This window comes from Nomascus leucogenys, chromosome 9 (genome assembly GCF_006542625.1).
Source record: "Nomascus leucogenys isolate Asia chromosome 9, Asia_NLE_v1, whole genome shotgun sequence".
NCBI classification, from domain to species: domain Eukaryota; kingdom Metazoa; phylum Chordata; class Mammalia; order Primates; family Hylobatidae; genus Nomascus; species Nomascus leucogenys.
The window spans coordinates 689,882-705,624 of NC_044389.1; the positions used below are offsets into that span (position 1 = coordinate 689,882).

Genomic DNA, 15,743 nt, shown 5'->3' on the forward strand with positions numbered 1-15,743 from the left:
TTAATACAGCAGATATGTTTGCTGAGCAAGTTCACTCATTTGAATATGTGACTGATCAGCCACGATGTGCATGACACGGTGCTTTACACTGCTCAGTACACAAATATGACTGTGACGAGGCCTCTGTCCCTAAACAGTTTATCACTAGAATCACAATGCCAACAACTCAAAGCTGCTTGGGTTATAATCAATTCAATTAGAGTACCACAGACTCTGGTTTCCAAGCAGTAGCATCATTGTCACTGTAGCCTCCATAGTTCTTTGATGTTGGAGGCTGTCTCCTACATTGTGAAATGTTCAGAGGCCATCTCTGGCCTCTCTACCCACTAGATATTGGTAGCATTCTACCCCTTTCCCCCAAGTGGATAAGTCAAAAATGTCTCCAGTCATTGTCAAATATCTTGGAAGGGACAGTTGAGAACCATTGGTTTAGATACAGAAAAGATAGAGCTTGCTTTGGGATGAAGAAATACAACAAGGTTTCATGGAATTTAATGTGTATGAGTGTTGCTTTAAAAGTAAGTAGAGGAACATGAAATTATACTTTGGAGAAGGGATAACATGAATATGTAGGTTGACTTGTGAAATAAGCACCGTAGGTGAAATCCATTTGAGAGAGAATACGGACAAATCACAGGAGATAAAAATGGAGCGATCAGTTAAGGCCATAGAATGGTTGGCCTTAAATCCATGAGCTAGATTAATAAATATATAATGCAATCTAGTCAGTAGATAAAGCAAGAAAATCAAATGTTTTTCAGTAGGTGACAAAAAATAATGCCATATAATAATATATCCATGATAAGAGTATGCATTATAGATTCATTAGGTTATATGTTCACATTCTTGTGCCATATAGTCCTTGTCACTTTCCTGAGACACTGCTACATTATGTTTTCAGGTTTACAGATGAGGGAACAAAAGCTCTGGGAGGTTCAGTGACCTGCCTGATACCACTCTGGTAATAAGTGGCAAAGCTGAGCATTAGACCAATTTTCCGAGTTTAAATCCAGAGTTCTCATTCATTTACAAATGCAAAGACTTCCTCTACGAAGCACTGTGGAGGAATTTGAGGTTGGGGAGACAGGAGAGAGAACACTATTTAGAAAAGTACTGGAATAATAATTCAGTAACTCGGGCTACTAGGGTGCTGCCCACAAAAGATATGCAAAAGAGGGTCAAATTAGATATTGTAAATGAAAAATAGCAGGTTGTGAGGACTATTTGGACAGGGGATGGGGGAGGAGAATTAAAAGATGTTTAGGTGATTGAGCAAACAGACATACCACTGAAAGAAATGGGGATGATAGAAGAATCACATCTGATACAGGCACTTAATTACTATGAGAATTAAATGCTCAATCATGTTACTATCTAGGAGTAAGTCAGAAAGTAATAAAATATTTTCAGCCTTTTTTATACTATTTCCTAAGAGGCTAATTTTGGCACTAGTACCAGAAAAATTTTATTGACTTATTAAAGTATGAAACTGGTTTCCAAATAGTAATACACTGGAATCCCATAGGAAAAGTCTCTCTGTGTGTGTACTTGTGTGTGTGTGTTTGTGTGTGTGTGTGTGTGTGAGAGAGAGAGAAAGAGACAGAGAGAAAGAAAGAAAAGAAAGAAAGAAAGAGAGAGAAAAAGAAAGAAAGAAAATGTGTATGTATATCTACCCGCCTTAGGGCAACTGATAGGATAAAAATTGAAATGTATACAAAATGCATTCTATATTCTAATTAATAAATATATTAAAATGATCATTAAAATACTTGAAGGGCCTATGTAAATATATTGTCCTTGAGGAAGAAAGAAGAATATAGCAAAACTTGCGTTTAGCTATATTGGTAGATTCAAAGGTGGCCTAATCAGTTTTATCTACTACTTATATTAAGGAAACTTGGGCTTGGTAATACAATCACTATGAATTAAGCAACTACCTAACAAGGCAGAATCATATTTTTCTAGAGTATTGCAGAAGAGCCCTTAGCCACATCCAGTGCATACACCACATGCTCTGGCTCTGCTCTGTTGCATCTAGTTCTTAAACTCTTAGGGGCTGGGCGTGGTGGCTCATGCCTGTAATCCCAGCACTTTGGGAGGCCGAGGCAGGCGGATCACGAGGAACACGGTGAAACCCCGTCTCTACTAAAATTACAAAAATTAGCTGGGCGTGATGGAAGGCGCCTGTAGTCCCAGCTACTAGGGAGGCTGAGGCAGGAGAATCACTTGAACCCGGGAGGTGGAGGTTGCAGTGAGCCGAGATCACACCACTGCACTCCAGCCTGGGCAACAGAGCGAGAATCCCTCTCAAAAAAAAAAAAAAAAAAGAAATTATCAGCCCCAGAAACCCACAAGATAAGCCACTGCATTTAAAACTGTTTGTGGTCATTCTCAATGCTTGGGGATATTAATAACAAAGTGTTGAACACATTTTTAATCCAGGTTTTTAAATTTACATAAACTCGATTCACTTCAGTTTTTCCATAGAAAAAATTTCTTTAAAAATCCTAAATGCTTTTAAATTTTTTGGGAAGTAGTAAGACTATTTTAAAAATCATCTAGGCATGAATATAATACACTTATGATCAAAGACATTAAAACTTTAGGAATCTTCTATTTAAAAAAAATCCATTCCCTGAAATATCAAAAATCAAATGCTATATGGTGTCTATAATTCTAAGGACTCTATAACACATGGTTTTCACTACATTCACTATGTGTGCTCATACAGTGAATATTTAAACAATATGGTAAAAAATATAGGCTCCTAAGAAAGCATCTTAAAACAAGTGATTCATTAATATTTCCAGATAGGTTTACTTTAGCACATCATTTAGTAACATCACTTATTTTTTTATTCTAGTATAAAATGCTTTGCTAGTCCACTTTATTTCTTAGTGCTACCTTCGTCCTACATTAAATGAAACAGACATGAATTGTCATTTAACTGACTCTCTAATGTTTACTTCTACCACATACATACTGGCTGAAGGTGAAGATGGGGATGGGAAGGGAAAGGGAGCTGGTGGTTGTCTCAGTTTTATCAAAGTGATGCAGAGAAACGGGAGATTAAAGTGAGTACGTTAAGACGAGGGTGTAAACTCACTCCATTCTCAACAGCATCCAGAACATAAATCAAGAAGGTACAATATGCTTATTACATGAACCAAGTCAAAGAAATGGCAGCATCTACAAATGCTCAAATATCTGGAAGTGATATCTCTACACTAGAAACATACCTAGGGGTGTACGAATAAGGACAGTAATTTCATTTATAAAGAGCAAGAGTTTGATATCACCATAAAAGTGTATGCAAACAATTAAAGTATATGTCCATATACACCTATGTGTTCTTGAAAAATATAGAAAGTAAGCACAAGCTTCCATTTATTTTTACACTATTTTTAACTGGTAAGCCTATTCTGTTTTTCTTTAGATTCTTCTCTTGACTTCTGAAGTTACTCCACATGTAACTTTAAAAGAAAACAGAAATCAACAATTCACCTATGCTCTAATTTATTTATGACTCACTCCACACGTATTTATTGACCTCCTACTAAGTGCCGTGTGGTGACTAAGGCAACTCAGCACTGAAGAAGAGACACAAATATGAATGTAACAGCTCTTGCAGTTGAGAAGCTTTGTAAACACAAATGTATATAAGGAGTTCCAGTACAGAGTGGTACATTTAGGGCTGGTATACCAATTGTTAGAGTGAAATGCATCTCGATTGATTAATAGATTAGCAGAAAGTTTAATGAAAACTCGGCAGAGCCAGGGTTCAAGGCCAAAATGCCTAGAAGAGCTCTCTTCTCATTGGTCCTGAAGTACATAGATTCACCTAATTAAACTTTGCATTCCAGTGAATAATTTTTGTGACTTCATCTATAAATAGAGATATTGAATATATAAGTCTCATATATTTTTTAAGTCTTAGAAATAGTTTGAATGTAATTGCTTTCATTCAGGAAAAGCTGAGTAGATTTGGCACCATGACCAATATCATTGATGTTTTTTGTGTTTTTTGTTGTTGTTGTTTCATGACAGAGTCTCACTCACTCTGTCACCCAGGCTGGAGTACAGTGGCGCAATCTCGGCTCACTGCAACCTCTGCCTCCTGGGTTCATGCGATTTTCCTGCCTCAGCCTCCTGCTGGGATTACAGGTATGTGCCATCATGCCCGGCTAATTTGTGTGTGTGTGTGTGTATTTTTAGTTAGAGTAATTTTTTCACCGTTTGGTCAGGCTGGTCTTGAACTCCTGACCACAAGTGATCCACTCATCTCAACCTCCCAAAGTGCTGGAATTATAGACCTGAGCCACCGCGCTCGGCCATCACTGATGTTAAGAGCAAATTTCTACCAATTGGGACTACAAGTCACTTAATAATAACCAGTTTAAGGGTAGAGTCATTACAAGGGTTTGGTACAGTATCTGTGTCAAATCATGGTCCTAGGAGAGTATCCTACAGCTTGTGAAAGCCACTTTAAATAAAAGATGACATCAAAATAAAAGATTTTTAAATTATCCATGTGATTTGAGGAGCAATTTGTACTATGATATAGCACTTATAAGCATTCTTATATAACATAGGTATATATACCTATGTAGTATATTCTGCATAATATATATATGCATCTGCATAATATTCTAACAAGCTTTTACATTATATTATATATTATTAAATATTTGTGCTGCCCCGTACATCACTTGGTAAGCAATTATGTATTTGTGTACATGTATGTGTCTATATATTTACACAGTTATATGTACATATGTAATATTTTACAATTGGCATGATTTAAATTATTATATAAATCAATATATTGCTATATACATCAATGTTTTGAATCTAGCTTTGAGGTCCAAATATGAGTAGTTACGGGAAACACAGACGGGATGTCTGACCCTAAGGATAGGAGTAGAAGGTGACAGGAAGAAAATGTGCTATCTCTACTGAATCTCATGCAGAGGAAGTGGGCAGGGGATTGAGGAAGAAACGAAAGGCGAGTGTGCATGAAGTAGCATGGCATGTGCAGGAATCCTGAGTAGGCAGCGTGGTTGCATTGTGTCACACCTGCACAGTTTGTACAACATGGGAAGAGTCTGAATTTTATCCTGTGAGAGAACATTGAGGCCGGGTGTGGTGGCTTATGCCTATAATCCCAGCACTTTGGGAGGCGGAGGCAGGTGGATCACCTGAGGTCAGGAGTCCAACACGAGCCTGGCCAACATCATGAAACCCTGACTCTACTAAAAATACAAAAATTATCTGGGTGTTGTGGTGGGCACCTGTAATCCCAGCTACTCAGGAGGCTGAGGCAGGAGAATTGCTTGAACCTGTGAGGCGGAGGTTGCAGTGAGCCAAGATTGCACCATTGCATTCCAGCGTGGGAAACAAAAGAGAAATTCGGTCTCAAAACAAAACAAAACAAAACAAAACACTGAGAATTATAAAGTAGAGACAACATCAAATTTACACTTTAGAAAATTATGGCAGAAGAAGGAAGGAAAGACTTTTTTTTAAGATTATTTATTTATTTATTGAGACAGAGTCTCATTCTGTTACCCAGGCTGGGGTGCAGTGGCGCAATCTCAGCTCACCACAACCTCCACCTCCTGGGTTCAGGTGATTCTCCTGCCTCAGCCTCCCGAGTAGCTGGGATTACAGGCACACGCTACGAGGCCCAGGTAATTTTTGTATTTTTAGTAAAGACAGTGTTTCACCATGTTGTCCGGGCTGGTCTCGAACGCCTGACCTCAAGTGATCTGCCCTCCTTAGCCTCCCAAGATGCTGGGATTACAGGCATGAGCCACTGTGCCCGGTCTAAAATCACATTTGTATTTTTGGGTAATTTTGGAAACAAGCTATATCCAGGTCAGAGGGGAAGGCAAAAAGAGACAAAGAGATCCACTAGAATTGCATTGGAAGAAATTTTTTCCTTCACTCAATAAACATTTATCGAGCACTTATATGTACTCAGGCACTGAGGGTACGTCAATGAAAAACATAAAAATCCTGGCTCTCGTGGACAGCATATATTATAGTGGGGTTCAATGGCTAACATGAATATAGCACTTATTTTGTGCCTGTGATTATTTTAAGCAGTTTACATCTGTTACGTCATTTAAGATAAACTTCAATGTGGTTCTGAAGGAACCAATAGCCATGGAGGATGTGTAGGAATCTTACTCAACAGAAATTCAGGAACCAGGGAAAGCTGGCTGCATTTAGCACCTGGGTGGACACGGATGGCGAAACAAAATGACCCTGAGGTTTAGGTGGCAAGAAGAAATTGAGAAAACAATTTCCTAAAGGATTAAATGTAGCCTACCTTTCTTAATTTTATAGCAGTGATGCAATGCACTTAATTTTTGGCTATTTCTGCATAAAATCAAGTAAAGCAAGGGAAGAATTACGGGGACACAAAATGGTTCTGTTCTTTCTTGGGGATTTCTAAAGTCTACCAACCAGTTTCACAACTTTATTTTCAATTTCTGAAGTGGCACTCTTGAACTATTCTTAAAAACACTGTTTTCAGTGTTCTCAACTCGTGCCTCTAACAGCTGGATAAGTAGAGTTAAAGGTAGCAGGTGGCACATTACCAAGATGAAATGATTAAACCTTCCTGTGCTAAAAAATCCAGCAGAGGAATGGAGAACAGGCGCTTCTCTCTCAACCTGCAGTAATGTAGTCAGAGCTCTCTGGGAATAGAAAGAGGACAATTGTGTCCTCACTTCCTTCAACAAAAGCTACTATGAAGGCTGCTATTTTCTAAGCTTAGCATGAAATTAACATGCAGAAAAAAATGTTCTAAGTTGAAAACCAAATATAGCTATATAATTTTATTCCCTAATCTTTTTGTTTAATTTCTTTGTTCCAAGAATACTAATACTCTGCAAAAAAATGAATCATATCTAATGGTAATTAGCTATAACTGAATAATTCATTCTAGAAACTTCTCTCCTAAAAATGTAAGAATTCTAAGTATAAACCATCTGAAGGTACACTGTTTCTTTAACATAATATTCCCTCAATGAAACCTTGCTTATATGCAGCTTATATACACATAGTTTTTTATAAAGGGCAGAACCAGATTAATAAATTAATAACCTTAGTAAACTTGCACTAACTGTTCTGAAACAGAATATTAAGAAACACATTTTTTTCTCATTTATACAAACATTTTTGCTCTTAGAAAATGTACATTATGAAATCAATCCACATTTGTGAAACAAGAACAAAACTATACTTTATTCATGTGTGTGATTCATGCATTCATCACTGTGTCACAAAGTTAAACTTCAATGAATCTTATTTTTCCTTATTTGCAATGAGGATTAAGTATGACATTTGTCCTTTTGAACTCATTGGGATATTGCAGAAAGGTACAAGGCTTTAATACTTATCAGGTAGAAAGTTTGTGATTGTAGATGTGAAATAAAATTTATTCATTACCCAATCATTACTTATAAAAATATTAAAATTACAAGATTCTAAAAAGCACATAGTTTTCCTCTAATCTCAGGAAAAGTAGGATTTTACATTTTCACAAAATAAAATCAAGAAGTACTCTTTTAGTACAAATTGTTTCCATAAGCAACATTGAGTTTTTGAAGGAACTTGTTAGGAGTATCTACATACACACAACACTCATTTTCCAATGACCCCAGTAAGGAATTTCAAGTTCCTTAATGCCTAAATTTAAAACAAGCTCTTCTCAGTGCCTAAATTTACGAGTTTTCTCAAAGGTACATTTATTTAGTTGCTTTTTTCTCTATGATATTGACTAAAGGGAGCATCTGGCCACTGGGGTGACTATATCATTCTCTATATAACAAAGCATATTTAGGCAATTCCAATATCTGAATAAACATGGCATTTAATCAATCTCTCCAACCATTTATGGCTCAGTGTATTAGAGATTTGCAATCAAAACTACCCTTTGAACCTCATGTTTGCTAAACCCAGATGTTTCAAAGGGTTATATTTTGATCAAATCAAGATACGGTATTATCCTTCAAGCCTATAAAGTTTATACTTCAACCCTTAAAAAGGAGAAATAAAACACGCAGGCTGAGCTTCAGAGATACAGTGGGTTTTTAAAAATTTCTGTTTGGCCATAGTGAAAACTCATTTGTTAGTATTTTTGTAACGAAAATATTTGTTAAACTACTTACAACCTGTGAAATAACTTTGGAAGCCTCCATAGCATTGAAACGTTGCACTACAGAAGGGCTCATCAGGTTCTGACTTTCCATCCCTGTGTATTCCCCCATCTTTCTACCAACACCAAATGAACAGTCTAACTGTATAGACAGCTGCTGTGAGAAAGATAGGAGAAAGGAAGAAGAAAGGAAGAAAAGAAGAAAGGGAGGGAGGGGAAATAAAGAAAGAAAAATAAAGAACAGCATAGCTCTGGAAGCCCTCGGAGTAGTTGCTACAGCAGCAGCAGCTACCTGCATAGTTGTTACTATGTGAAAGGAACTGTGCCGCATGAATGATCTCATTTTCATGAATTATCTACTTAATCTTAAAAAGAACCCTATTAGCTAGGTACTATTATTATCCCAACTTCATAAATGAAACTGAGGCTGAGGAAGTCTCAGTCACTTGGCTCAGGGTCACATCACCAATTACGGTAAGAGGCACAAACAGTATTTGTTCCAGCTCTCACTCCTAAAGCTGTGCTTCTAACTGTGATGGAAGAAAAGATAAGCAAGATCAAAAGGCTGGCCTTCCTGCATACACATTTCAAAGAAGTAAGAGGTCTCATAATTAATATGTTTCTAATGTCCCCTTAATTTCCTCCCTTAAACCTAGCCCATGCCCCTCTAGTCTATTTCATCTCCATAAATGGCAGCACCATTCTCTGCTGGCTGTAAAACCCAGAATCATGCTTACGGTCTCCTTTTTTCTTACCCTATACTCCAACTCATCAATAAGTCTTACAGATTTGGATCCAACATTATATCAAGCCTACCTTATTCTTCCCATATGACATCTGTCTTTCTGCATCGGCCTCATGTCAATCTTCCTGTTTCCCCTTGCTGCCCTCCTATAGATCCTCTACACCTGCAAGAATCATCTTCCTAAAACACAAATTGGAACACAATGCTCCCTTGCTTTAAAATGATTTAGTTGGTGATATGGTTTGGCTCTGTGTCCCCACCCAAATCTCATTTCAAATTGGAATTCCCATGTGTCAAGGGAGAAACCTGGTGAGAGGCGATTGGATCATGGAGGCGGTTCCCCCATGCGGTTCTCATGATAGCTAGTGAGTTCTCATGAGATCTGATGGTTTAAAAGTGTGGCACTTCCCTTCACTCACTGTCTCCCCTGCTACCCTTTGAAGAAGGTACTTGCTTTTCTTTCATCTTCTGTCATGATTATAAGTTTCCTGAGGCCTCCCCAGCCATGCATAACTGTGGGTCAAGTAAACCTTTTCTTCACAAATTAGCCAGTCTCAAGTAGTTCTTTAGACCACTATGAAAATTGACTAATACAGGTGGATTCTCTTTTCTTTAGCACAAAAATCTAAATCACTCCCCTGGGTATACAAGGCTCTGCACCATCGGGCTTTGATCTAGCTCTTCAGCCTCATCTTGTTACCCTCTCTGGTTTGTTCATGGAGCTGCAGGCATGCTGGTGCTTTTCTGGTGACTTGAACACACAAAGCTCAGTCCCTTTGCACATGCTTTTGCTGCCACCTGGAAGGTTTCTTCTTCCCTTCCTCTAGTGGCAGCTTCATCCTGTCCTAAGTCTATACTTAAATACCATCTTTCAGGTGCCTTTCCTGACAGCTGTATCTCTATCTGGGGCTTAATTATAACTGTCAGAATACTTTAAACAAAGTTTAACTCATTTGTCTACTGTTTTATTCTAAGGATGAATCTCAGGTCAAAGATCATTACTGTAATATTCATCATCGTTTTCTCAGATCCCAATGGACACCTGAAACATGCTGAGTGGGTGCTCCAAAAATATTTGTTGAGTAATTCAATAAACAAATTTACAAGGAATCTTGTTTTAGCAAATAAGATTCACCATAGAAACTCTGACCCTTGTTTTACATTGCATTCTGGTTATCTGTTGCATTATCTCAGGTTCTAGCAAATACAGAATAATACCAATTACCACTGTGTGCTTCTCCTTTGAAAATAACTTTCCACTTCTCCCATCCATCAGAGCAAATGTAAAGAGATGGATTGAGATACTATCAAATTACTAACATATATCACAAATAAATATTTGATTTGAGATTATGGTACTTTAATCACCTATGAAAAATATGCTTAGTGTTTAAAGGGTGACTATCATTTGTTCTGAGTAATATGAAATCATGTGAAATTTCTAGAAATCTTCCTAACAAGAACTCATTGTCACCCAAAGATTTAACAATTTAAAAAAATGTTCTCTGAACTAAAGCCAATGAAAACAGTATATTCATATAATGTATAATTTTGGAATGCATCTAAAGAATAATAATAAGTAAAAGTGAGTTTTACTTTTCTATCTAAAAGGTATAAAAACTTGAGTTTATACTTTTCTGTCTAAAAGGTTTAACTTCATTCTTGCACATAGTACAGGTACCTTAATAGAGTCATGCTTTTAAACGCAGGGATCTGGCCTAGAAACACCCTGATGACTTGATCTATTGTGAACTGCTCAGTGAAGAGTGAAAGGTTTACAAACATTCAGCCACAGTAGCCAACACTTATTCCCAAGATCTGTATTCCAGTAGACCTTGTGCTCTCTTACAGATTAAAAATATTTGTCTCAGTGCCTGACATTACTTCACTATCTTATTATAACTCCCTAAGGCACTAGCATCTTTCTTCTGGTTCTCATGTCACTAGCAATTAATTTTATTGCCAAGAATGCTTGTTTTTTTCTCTGAGCTGAATATGTCTGTATAATCTTTTAATGCTTGTACTCAGACCTCTCTTTTCTACTTACTCTATTTATATTTTTCCAGCCCTTGATTTACCTTCAAGCTAATTATCAGTGATGATTTTGCCTTAAACCCCAAAGTTATTGGTCATTTTCAAGCAAAAACTTGTACTCCTTCTATTAAAAATGAAAGGCTTCCAGTAGTCTCTTTGTGTTTGAGGAGTCAATCATCCAATATGGAATAACAATTCAAAAGCCTTGACCTTAAATGACATTTCATATACAGAACTGACTTTGCAGCTTCTACTATGTCAAGATACTATTTATAACATCCTTCAATAGCATATGAATCAAGGATCTTGGAGGATGGAAAATTGGGCACCAAAGGCATAATCAAAGACAGCAGCAAAAAAATGTCTGGCTGTGGCCCAGATAACACAATAATGGCCAACACAGATATTATGCCTGCCGCCCCAGTTTCAATGCCAAACTCAGCAGGCAGAACTCACTGAGACTGCATGCCTATGTCATATGAGACATTTCAAATAAGGAAGCAGCAAGCTGGTTCTCATAATGAATACAAATGTAAGACTCCTCCTACTCAATATGTCCAGCCAGGTGATCATGTATTCTAATTTTTTCTTAAGCCCATCAAGAAACAAGCTGGATCTGATGCTGAGGCTTTGAGACTTAAAACAAACAAACAAAAAAGTTTACACAAGGACTTTTTAATGAAAACTAGAGATACTTTTTGCTCCACCTGTCCTAATGTTATCTCATATCACACAAGAAAATACTGGGGTAACTGAAAATACAGTAGTGGTGCTGCTGGCTTGAAAATTTTAGTGACTTATAGGAAATGGTTATTTCCTTTTAGATTTTGAATTTATAATTATTTAATAATAAACTGACAAGTTTTTCTTTTCTGAAAAGGCTTCTTTAAGAATAATATGAGCTCTGAACTGGTGGTTAATATTTCAATCTTAAGTACATTTCACTGAAGATTTTGAAGGAATTTTCACAGCAGTTGATTTAGTTAATTTCATGCGTTTAAAAATGTGAAAGCTTCACTAAAAAACTTTCCTGGTGCCGTAGGGATTTAAATTAATGCTAGGATAGAACAACGTTCTAAAGGAATGCAAAGGGTCTACTGGGAATTGTTTATAGGAGTTTTTCATATAATACTACCTAATTGATCTTTATATCAAAAGAGAGCAATTGTTTTTCTCCTGTTTATCCATTCGTTTATTTTAATATTTGGTAAGTATTTACCTCGTGCTCAACCTTGGCACGGAGGTACAAAGATTAATGATGCATTTTTGATATGAAGGAGTTTCTTCCTTTACTAATGGAGGTTTTCACATTAGCAAATAATCATAATACGAATTTTTACTGTGAATAAAGTTGGGGATAAAAGCATAAAAAAGAGTGACACTAATTTTGTCACTGTGATGTTGGGAGTCACTTTGGAGAGGAAGTGATATTTGAGCCTGGTGTTGAAGAGTGATTAACAATCATTAGGGTTGAGGGTGGGGCATGCCTGGAATAGTTATGTGAGACCAGCTTTCACATCACAATAAAGAGCTAGAAGGGCCCGGCAAAGCACTTTCATGTTAGAATACCTTATAGAAAAATTAGAGAGAGTTGAACACTGAGAAGGAATCAGATAAAAATCTTTGACTACAAAGAGGATAAAAGAATAAATATTTTATTCCCCCCCAACAAAATTCCAGAGTACTAGATCTGGAATTAGAATTCAAAGAGGCAGTCAACAAAGGAAGATGTATTTCCCAGGTCTGTCTTATTATAAGTTACCTTCGTGAAGATATAAAGCGTGAAAACCAAAAGAAATGCAAGAGAGCTAAATCCATAGGCAGCTGCTACATACATACACGAGCTCATTAGATGAAGCCACAGATAGCGGGAATATATTCCTGAACCGCAGAGTTTGACCTTATACTTTGTAATGATGGATTCACGTATGTGGACTGGCCCAGAACACCTGGGTGAGTGCCTCATTCTGGTATCATCTTTTCATTCTCTTTACTAATATTCCAATAAGCATATTGCATTATAAAATAATCATTTTAAGAATTACACTATGAAAATAACTATTGGGTACTAGACTTAGTACCTGGGTCACAAAATAATCTGCACAACAATCCGCCTTGACATGACTTTACCTATATAACAAACCTCCACATGTATCTCTGAACCTAAAACAAAGGTTTTTAAAAAGAGAATTACACTATGATACCAAGAAAGAGTACTACAAAGTTTAGGGCACCACAATTTTGAAAGTATTTTAAAATAAAAATGCACACTTTTTAGAAAACACAAAGCTCTTTGTCTATCCTAAAAGCAGATCCCACTCTGACTTCACTCACATCTATTAAACATTCCTAGAAAGTTGGTCTGGAGAACCCAGAGGAGTTCAAGAGTTCCCCCTCTTATCCCTATCCTGACTAAATGTGGAGGTTATCGCTTATTATTGAAGAAAGAATTTGAGATTGAAAGCAGCCTCTAGTTGCCCAGCTGTGCAGCCTGAAGGAGGACAGTTACTTATTTTGGTGACTCAGTTTCCTCAACTGCCAAATAGAAATCATACTAAGTGTTTTTTTGCTGTTTTTGTTGCTCGCAGAGATGTTATGAAGGCAAAACCACATAAGTAACAATAAATAACATAGAAGGTTTAAAATCTAATTGAAAGAACCCTAAGATACAAGGATCTGTGTATGTGTGTGGATATGTGCTATATCAACCAATGTGTATTAAGTCCAAATACAGTAGACTTCCCCTGAGGTAAAGACCCTGATGTTATCTGTTGCTCAGATAGTGCTCTCTTTACTTCTGTCATTTGATAAAAGTCCCAAAGCACTCCAAAACTTCAAAGGTAGTAACTCTTTCCCAAGCATAGTCCTTTTAGTAATGGATAGTCACTAATCCATTACTACATCATAACAGAAGAATCCTGTGGCGAGCCAGATTCCCATGGTAACACAATTAAATCTGAAACAAGAGGTCTGAGCCTTCTGTTCTTCTCAATCTCTTTTCCTACTCTAAATCCCTTAAATTGAATTATGTTTTATTTTTAAGGTTATTCAAGGATTACGGTTGCCCCACTAATTTCCTTAGATAGTTACTGTTATAAAACCAATCACGTTGATTTGAAGAAGATGCATTTATCAGATTGGAAAGCAAGCTGGACATACAGAGTTCTCAATTTTACGCCATTGTGCCCTGACTTGCTTCCCAGGGGTGAAATACTCACACATTTCATATTCCATCGGGATAATTTATAGATATGCCCTACTATCACCGTATAGAGCAGATGACAATAAATCACCACAGCTAATTAAGTTTAAACAGTATTGCACTTCTCATTCAAATGTTAGAACATTTATAAGGCAACGCAAAAATCCTAAAAAGAATTTAAGAATCAGGTTAAAACAATTTAGAGATACCAATGTGACTTTTTAATCTTGCAGGTCTCTGTGTTTATTCTGTCAAAGGATAGTTTTCTTATATCAGGGGAATTAAAGTAAATTCTATTCAACAGCTTGCCAGAATCTGCCTGAGCTCCATAGGTAATGTTATGCCAGTAAAGAGGAAGAGGGTAAAAAAGAAAATCTGAAATTTTTATCTCTCACATGAAACTATCTCTCTAAAAAGACTCCTAAAATGATACGTTCCTACTTCTATAAAGACAATCTTTAGAGGCCTTCCCACATTTTCAGCAAATTCAAACATAAACCCAGCCCCTTCAGCTGGTCATTCTTCACTTAATATTTTGAAATATGATACTATAGAATGCTTTCCAAAATTGGAATAGAGACCAAAATTTTAAAGTAAATGCTACCATTCCACCCAGGTAAGGTAAAATAATGTGTGTGTGTTTGTGTATGAGCAAAAAAAGCAAAATATTTTATTAAAAAGTACAGAATATTTTAGTGTAATTGCAGCCATTGAATTTGAAACTGTTTTTGGTAATTTTACAGAAAGTCACACTTTTTCTATTGAGGTTTATTCAGTCATCCTAAGAGATAAACGTGGTGTTTTAAACCAATAATTTCATGCTTAAATGTTGATATACGTTACACAGATTTGGATTATTTCAGGGTCTCACTCTACAGTTAGTTACAATAGAATTTCCCATTTGAGCAGCAAGATTCAAGAAGAAGGATTTTTTTTATGAGTTGATTTCCTTTTTAGAACTCTATTTTATGCTAAGATCCCTTTCATCAATAGGTAGAATACTAAACTATGATTTGGTTACTCAAAAAAAAATAAAGGCACTCACATGATTGACTCGCTGATTCATAGTAGGAATCAAACAGTTGAACCCAACTTAACACATTTTTTTTGCCTCTCTGGCACACACTCAACAATTGACATTTTTCAGAACTGTGATCACGTTGTGTCCAGTGATATTTTAAACAAATACTATGTAATGCTTCAAAAAACATGGAGGGTAAGATGCAGTCTTTTTGAGATAGACGACATAAAAGTGTACCATTTTTAAAAAGCATCATAAGGAAACAGATAACAGAGTATGAATTATTTTTCTCCTCCCTCTCTCTTCTCTCTCCCATATACCCTCAGTTCTGGTGTCCTGTTCACACAACACGTGCACTGGGGGAGGTTCTTTTGCTTCCCAAGAAAACATGCAAGAACAAAAACATCTTTATGAGCAATCTGAAAGTGACCAGTTTTTCTCCTCATCCACAGGGTTAGGAAGACAAGAGATCCAAAGCTGAAAGGAGTATAAATAGCAGGCAGTTCTGGGGGAGTAATGAGAATAATATCGCCCAAGAGACTTAGCTCAAAAGTCATATCCTATACTCTCAAGT

At 36.6% G+C, this 15,743-nt stretch overlaps 1 protein-coding gene across 1 annotated transcript in view; it reads right to left on the minus strand.

Annotated features, from left to right (window-relative positions):
• The window catches only part of FREM2 (FRAS1 related extracellular matrix 2), a 185,972-nt gene that overhangs the window by 159,195 nt on the left and 11,034 nt on the right, over positions 1–15,743 (minus strand). The window lies entirely within an intron of this gene.